Genomic DNA, 7191 nt, shown 5'->3' on the forward strand with positions numbered 1-7191 from the left:
TATGACTAATTGTGGATCGATCATCACAAAATTTTGTGAGGCGAGTTCGGCTTACATAAAACTTATTTGTGCTGAATTTGGTTTGGATAACTATATAACTAAGATATTTATGAGAGCTTAAGTATTTACAGAGAGGGCAATCGTATGGGGGCTAGGATTCTAACCAAATTCAATAATCTTCGTCCTTGGGGCAATGGCTTTTGTCAAATTTTGATGAATTATATATGAAATTGCGACCTGTAGTTTTATTACAAGGACGGACATCGCTTAATCGACTCAGATAGTGATACGGTGCGGATTGGTATACTTTAATGTGGGTGTTGGGACAATATTTTAGCAAGTTACAAACATCAGCACTAACCCGATATACCCTCCCACTATGGTGGTGTAGGGTATAAAGATAGTAAAAAGTTTTAAGTCAAATTGTGGAATTATGATTTTATTGTTGTAATGCGTGTACAAATTTCACTTGCTTTGTATGAGAATAAGAATTGTAATCAAGAAAGCAGAGTTTTTGCGGTTTATGTTTAAATGTAGTTCAAGCAGCCATCAGAAATAACCAATATTAAGTTATGAATTCAATAAAACTATAAACATAAATATTGTGAAAAAAATACAATATAAATCGAAAGGATTTATTTTAATTATTTATATTAGTATCATCTATAATTACAATTATTTATTTATATTTCTGTATGTATATTATACTGGTTTTAATATTTATATATGAATGTGTAGGTAGGTATTTACATACATGTGCATTTATTTAAATTATATTTAGATTATTTTTTAACCGCAGTTCTTTTTTTTTATTTCTTCTTACCTCCACTATGAATCATTTGTCGCTAACTCTACGTAAATACGTCTGCATTTGAGAAAAAATATATACATGAGTATAAATATTAATTTATCGCTTGATTTGATAAATATACCATGCATGACTAATTTAAATAATCATAAACTATACGAGTATGAATGTGTGTATAAAAAAAGTAATTGCAATTTCAGTCAAATTGATGAGAATCTATAAATAATATCGCAATATTGCAATTTTTGTAGGCTCTCTACATAACAGAAATATGCATCATGATATTCAAATAAACATACATTTTTAAATGACTCTTTTAAATAATTCTTACATAAATCTGTATAATTGATGATTGTATAACAATCGTGCTATCCTAAAAGGCTATCCCTGAGTACTACATCAAATTATGTATTTTAATAGAAAAACATGTGTAGATCGTTTGTCGTATTTAAATAATTCGAAATAAACTTTGTTTAATAAAGAAAAACTAAAATTCGCTGCATGCCTGTTAGAAAATTTCGATCACGAATTGACTCTATATCAATTTAAAGTGAGGTCAAGTTTATTTAAAGCTTATGTGATACGAACACATAAACTAATTTAAATATTAATTAAGTTGTGACAATAAAATATATTTATGTTTTCATAATATTTCAAAAAATTGCATTTGATTGAAAAGTGCTATGTTAAAAGTTCATATAGTAAAATAAATTAAATTCAATAATAACAAGTCAGAAATTATGGTTGGTCAAGCCCGACCATATAATACCCTAAACAAAGTAAATGAGTAAAAATATTTTTTTTTTTTTTAAATTTCATAATTTATATTCGTGAGTGATTTTCGAATGGGAGCCATGACAAATTGTGGACCGATAACCATGAAATTATGTCATGTGATTTATGTCTATATAAAAGTTTACTATGTTGAATTTTGTGTGTATACCAAAATTTTTAAGCGAATTATGCACGTTAAAGTGATTTTCGGAAGCGGGTCTATATGGGAGCTATGACTAATTATTGACCGATCGTAACAAAATTTGGTGACATAAATTTTGTATATATAAAACTTATTTGGAGCGCAATTTGTGGAAATACATATATAAATTAAACATTTATGACCGATAAATTTCAATTTCGGAAGGACATTTGTATGGGGGCTAGGTGAAATAATGGACTGATTACAGCCAGTTTCAATAGGCATGGTCCTTGGGCCGAAAAAATAGCATGTACCAACTTTGATCGAAATATCTTCAAAATTGCGACCTGTACTCTGCGCACAAGGTTTACATTGACAGCCGGCCAACCAGCCAGACGGACGGTCAGTCGGACATCGGTTAATCGAAAGTGATTCTGAGTCGATCGGTATACTTTAAGGTGGGTGTTAGACTAATATTTTTGGACGTTACAAACATCTACACAAACGCATAATACACTCCTTACTATGGTGGTGTAGGTTATAAAAAGTGCGACGCGTCAAATGGTTTGAGAAATATGGTTTCTTTAATACCTCAAAATCTATACTAAATGTTTACAGTTATTAATAAAATAAATTAATCTTTTGAACAATCTATAAATTATTGTTTTAAATCCTAATAAAATAGAGTTAGTAATTAAAAAACAACAAAATATCTTAAATGATCTACAATTCACTTGTTGAAATTGCTGCCTTTAGCAAAATCATGTTTAAAAATTTTCAGTTCAACACTTACTTATTAAGATGTAAATTGTTTATTCATGGAAATCAGATAAAAAATGTACAACTTATTTAATAAATATCAGTTACTAAAACTTATATATGAGTTTTAAACTTGAAAGCGGCTTTTGACACAAAACACATTCATAATAAATTTGTAATTTTTCAAAATTTTTAAAAACATGGTAATATTTTATATTTGGCATATCAGATTATTAAACAATTCATGCAAGTTTTTTGTAAAAATGAAAAACTATATTTTTGCAAATTAGCTTTACTTCATTTTGAATATATTAATAGATTTCATAAGGTATTCTTAAGCATGCTAATGACCATAGTACAAAATGGGTAGTAGTATTGGAATGTTTGGTATAAGTAGGTCTATTTTCTTATTAAAAATATTTGTTTCATATCCATTACCAAAAAAACGGGTTGATTTTTTCATTCCTCAACTTCTTGGTCGTTGAGCCAAGATGGGTGCTTATATCTATATCTGTTCGTATTTTTATCTGTTATAGGCACGATGTATTCGATTTTTAAACCATTAATATGCATTTTTGGGCTATATCTAAAAATAAATTTTTGGTCCTATCATGAGGAGAAATGCTAAAATTGTTTTTTTACGTAGGCACTATAGCTTCTACAGGGATGGAATTTTTCTTTAATATTTTTTCTTGATCTGAAATGTTCGATACTGAAAATGGGAAAAATCGGAAAAGTAGAAGATCAAGATGTGAGACAAACTACAAAAAAGTAGATGTTTTCCAAAAATGTTTTTCGGAAATCAGCACAAAACCATATAATCATTCGTTTAGAAATTCCAAATATTGCAAAATTTTACTTTTGACCTTCACGATTTAAGGGTAAGAGTTGTCCGGTTGTAGTAAAACTTTCAGAGTATATTTAGAATTATATGGCCTATAATATTCTGTATACGTTTTACTTAAAATTCATAAGAGTAAGGAAATTGAGCTCATTTGCCAAAACATGGCCAACAAATTAGTTTTTCACATTTGTATTCCCTATTAAATTCTCAATAAATCCCTATGTGATGATCAAACAATTCTGAAATTTGTTTAACAAAATTTTGAATATGGAGTTTTGAAACCGCCGCACAGTGGGGGATCTGAAAAAAAAGTGGAAATAAATCTGTAACTTCTAAACGAATAGCCCGATTTTGATAAAATTTCCCATGGCTATAGAGGAGGTCGATAAGTTTAAGCTTTGAATTCGGGCTTAAACAACCAAGGGGGGGCCGAGCCACAATGCCCCAAAGTGGGGCACCTCGGGTATATCAAAAATGAAAAATGATGCCAAATTTTTGTTTGCGATCCGATTTGAAATATGGAATCTACTAGACGAGATCTACAAAAAACATTGCTTTAGCCATATATTATCTCTTATAGTTTACGAGTTATTCGTATTTGAAAAATAAAATTTTATTTTTTTTGCCTACCTTGGTCTGCCATTTTGCTAATAACGGATCCAATTCTTTCCCGATTTTCTTGAATTAACAACAAATCTATTAATTATCTTAAGAAAGAATTGTTAAAAAATATCTACTGAGTCAAAAGTTATGTGTAGCGGGCGGATTTATATGCAAATGCATGTTTTTTCTCGAACGTCCAAATACAATGTAGACTAATTATCTATCCGAATCGCACATTTTGCTGTAAAATGGCATCGATTTGTTAGTGCATATTTTTGCATATTTTATTGATAATGCATATTTTGTTATATTTTACTTCAAAATGCATATTTTAAAGTATATTATCCAACAATGGGCAACATATTGTCTGGACAAAAAGTTTTTTGTCGAATTTGTTATAGAAATATCTAACTAACTTCTTTCGACATCGACAAACTGGAATTAAGTTTCTCTATCAGCAATGGAAAATTATCATTTCAAAACATGTTGCTTCAAAAAAGTTTAGAATTTTTTTAAGTATTAAAAATTCATTAAATTCAAAAATTTCGTATAAAGTGACCAATTGACTTCTCTATGCGTTACAAATAGCACATATATAAATTGCAGTCAGCCAAGTGATCAAACATTAGTGCCAATTACTGTCTATAAGGGATACATTTACTACTTGCTGAACTGCTGGGTTATTACGAGATAAAAATTAAGGTTGGATGCTACTTTACAGCACGATCAAAATATTGACGATTTTAAACGGCAAGTCCCAATATAGAAGCTCTAAAGATTATAGCCTTAAACAAATATTCACACGAATATTAAACAAGATAATTAATATAACCATGGTTTTTTCAGAAGAACAATTATAACTTTAACAATTTAATTACCAGTATAATTTAAAGAGTCCTAATTAATGGGAACACTGTTGTGTATTTTTTGGACATTGCGCGGTCCATAGTTAATTATTTTATGTTTCTGCTCAAAATTATAAGTGCATATTTTTTAAATTTTTAGGTCATATTTTGATTTTTTTGAAGCATGAAATATAACATTTCGGGAAATATTACAAAAGTAAAATAATATCAAAATTCGTATTATTGCGTGGTCCAGAGCCTTCCGAAGTAGACCTATTTTTTATGTAAATTTCAACTTTAGACAACATATTCTAAAATCACATAGCTGCTTTCAAAAAATTAAGACCAGTTTTGTATGTCCCAATCTGTTCTTCAATATCATGCAAAGGGATTTCATAGCCCCGAGCTTGGTACCTTCAATAGATCCAAATCAAAAAATCCCAATTTTGGGATTTTTGGAAAGTTTTTTGGGAATTGTGGGATTTTCATTAACAATTCACAAATATCTTTTTCACTTTTGGATTTGCATCGAACGTTTCTATATAAGTGTAAAATTTCATTAAAAACGATTCATAAACTAAACTTTTATTGCATTTTAAATTTCAAATTTTCCAAAAAAATCAGCTATAATTTTTTATTCGCATATTTTTGAAAAAAGTCTTCAATAATTTTTTTAATTCTTAAAAATTTTGTACATTTTTGAAAAGAGGACATAATTTCCTAAACGCTGATATATAATATGTATATCTTTTCTTTTCCGCTAGTCAAATTTATGGATTCAAAATCAACAACAAAAAAAATCTTTCAAATCGGATCGCAAACAAAAATTTGGCATCATTTTTCATTTTTGATATACCCGAGGTGCCCCACTTGGGGCATTGTGGCTCGCCCCCTCCTTGGTTGTTTAAGCCCAAATTCAAAACTTAAACTTATCGACACCTCCTCTATAGCCATGGGAAATTTTATTAAAATCGGGCTATTCGTTTAGAAGTTACTGATTTATTTCCACATTTTTTTTTCAGATCCCCCACTGTGCACTGTGCGCCGTTAAAAAAAATAATTTCTTTTGGTCATACCTGCGAATAGGTTAACGGTTTCCTACTAAGACAAAAACTCATATACAAGTAAATATGGATATATCTTAAGTAAAAATGAGCTTTTATTTTAATATTTCTCAAAATATTTTAATTTTGTTCCTACATTTCTTGTTCTAGTGGCTTGAGACTAGAGTTGTCAAACCGGTTTTCGAATTATTCGAAAAACCGGTTTATTTCCTATTTTCCGGTTTTTTTAAACCGGTTTTTGAGTTTTTTTGTATCGAATTATTCGACAAAAACGAATATTTTTTAAAATTTATTTTAAGATTTTATGCGATTACTTCTAATAATTATCTATTCCCCTTTTTAATTTTAAACAAATTTGAACAAAAGAACTAATATTGCAACAACGAGCGACTTAAAAGAAAATTTTAATTATTTGGACAAATTTTCAAAACTATCGAATTAAATCGTTTATACAATGCAATTTTAACAGATAGTCCATGTTTCATCTTTAATAAAAAATAATTTAATGAAAAAAATACAATTAAAATTAACCATTATTATATAAAATATCTATTAATATACATCCTTTCTTTTGACTGAACTATTTTTTAATTTGTTTTAATAAAAAAAAAATTTAATATACCTTAATTCTTAAATTGACAAAAAAGACTAAATAACCGGTCTTTACCGGTTTTTGATAGAAAAAACCGAAACCCGGTTTTTAAAAAATTAGCCTTTTCGAATTATTCGAAAACCGGTTTTTAGAATATGTCGAATATTTGACAACTCTACTTGAGACACATTAATGGCCTGGCGAATTTTTAATAACTTTAATATTTTTTAACCAAACTTTTATATCTCATTACAACGACAATTACGTACAAATTTCGATTCTTTTATATTAAATTGCAAAATTAATGACTTAATGGCAAAATTTTTTACAAAAACTGAAAAATAGCATTTTTCCCCTTGTAAATGTTAGAACGACAATTACGTACAGATTTCGATTATTTTAAATTAAATTGTAAAAGTAATTACTTAATAGCAAAATTTTTACAAAAACTGAAAAAATTGCATTTTTTCCCCTTGTAAATGCACCTCAAAACTAAATCGCAAGTCGGCACGGGTTGCAAACATGATATAAAGACAAAATTTCATATTTAACTATAGTTTTATATATATAAATTCCAAAAAAAAAAATTGGCATATAAAGGACACTACTGTTAATGTAACCTCTTGCGCAAACTACTGGTCGCAATTTTTAAAATATTTCGATAAAGGACGAAGTCTGTTGAATCTGGTTGAAATCGGTACATCATTTGACCAAGCCCCCATAAAAATGTCCTCCGAAATAGAACTTTTTTGTCATAAAT

The sequence above is a fragment of the Calliphora vicina genome, chromosome 1, assembly GCF_958450345.1.
Source record: "Calliphora vicina chromosome 1, idCalVici1.1, whole genome shotgun sequence".
In the NCBI taxonomy this organism is placed as follows: Eukaryota; Metazoa; Arthropoda; class Insecta; order Diptera; family Calliphoridae; genus Calliphora; species Calliphora vicina.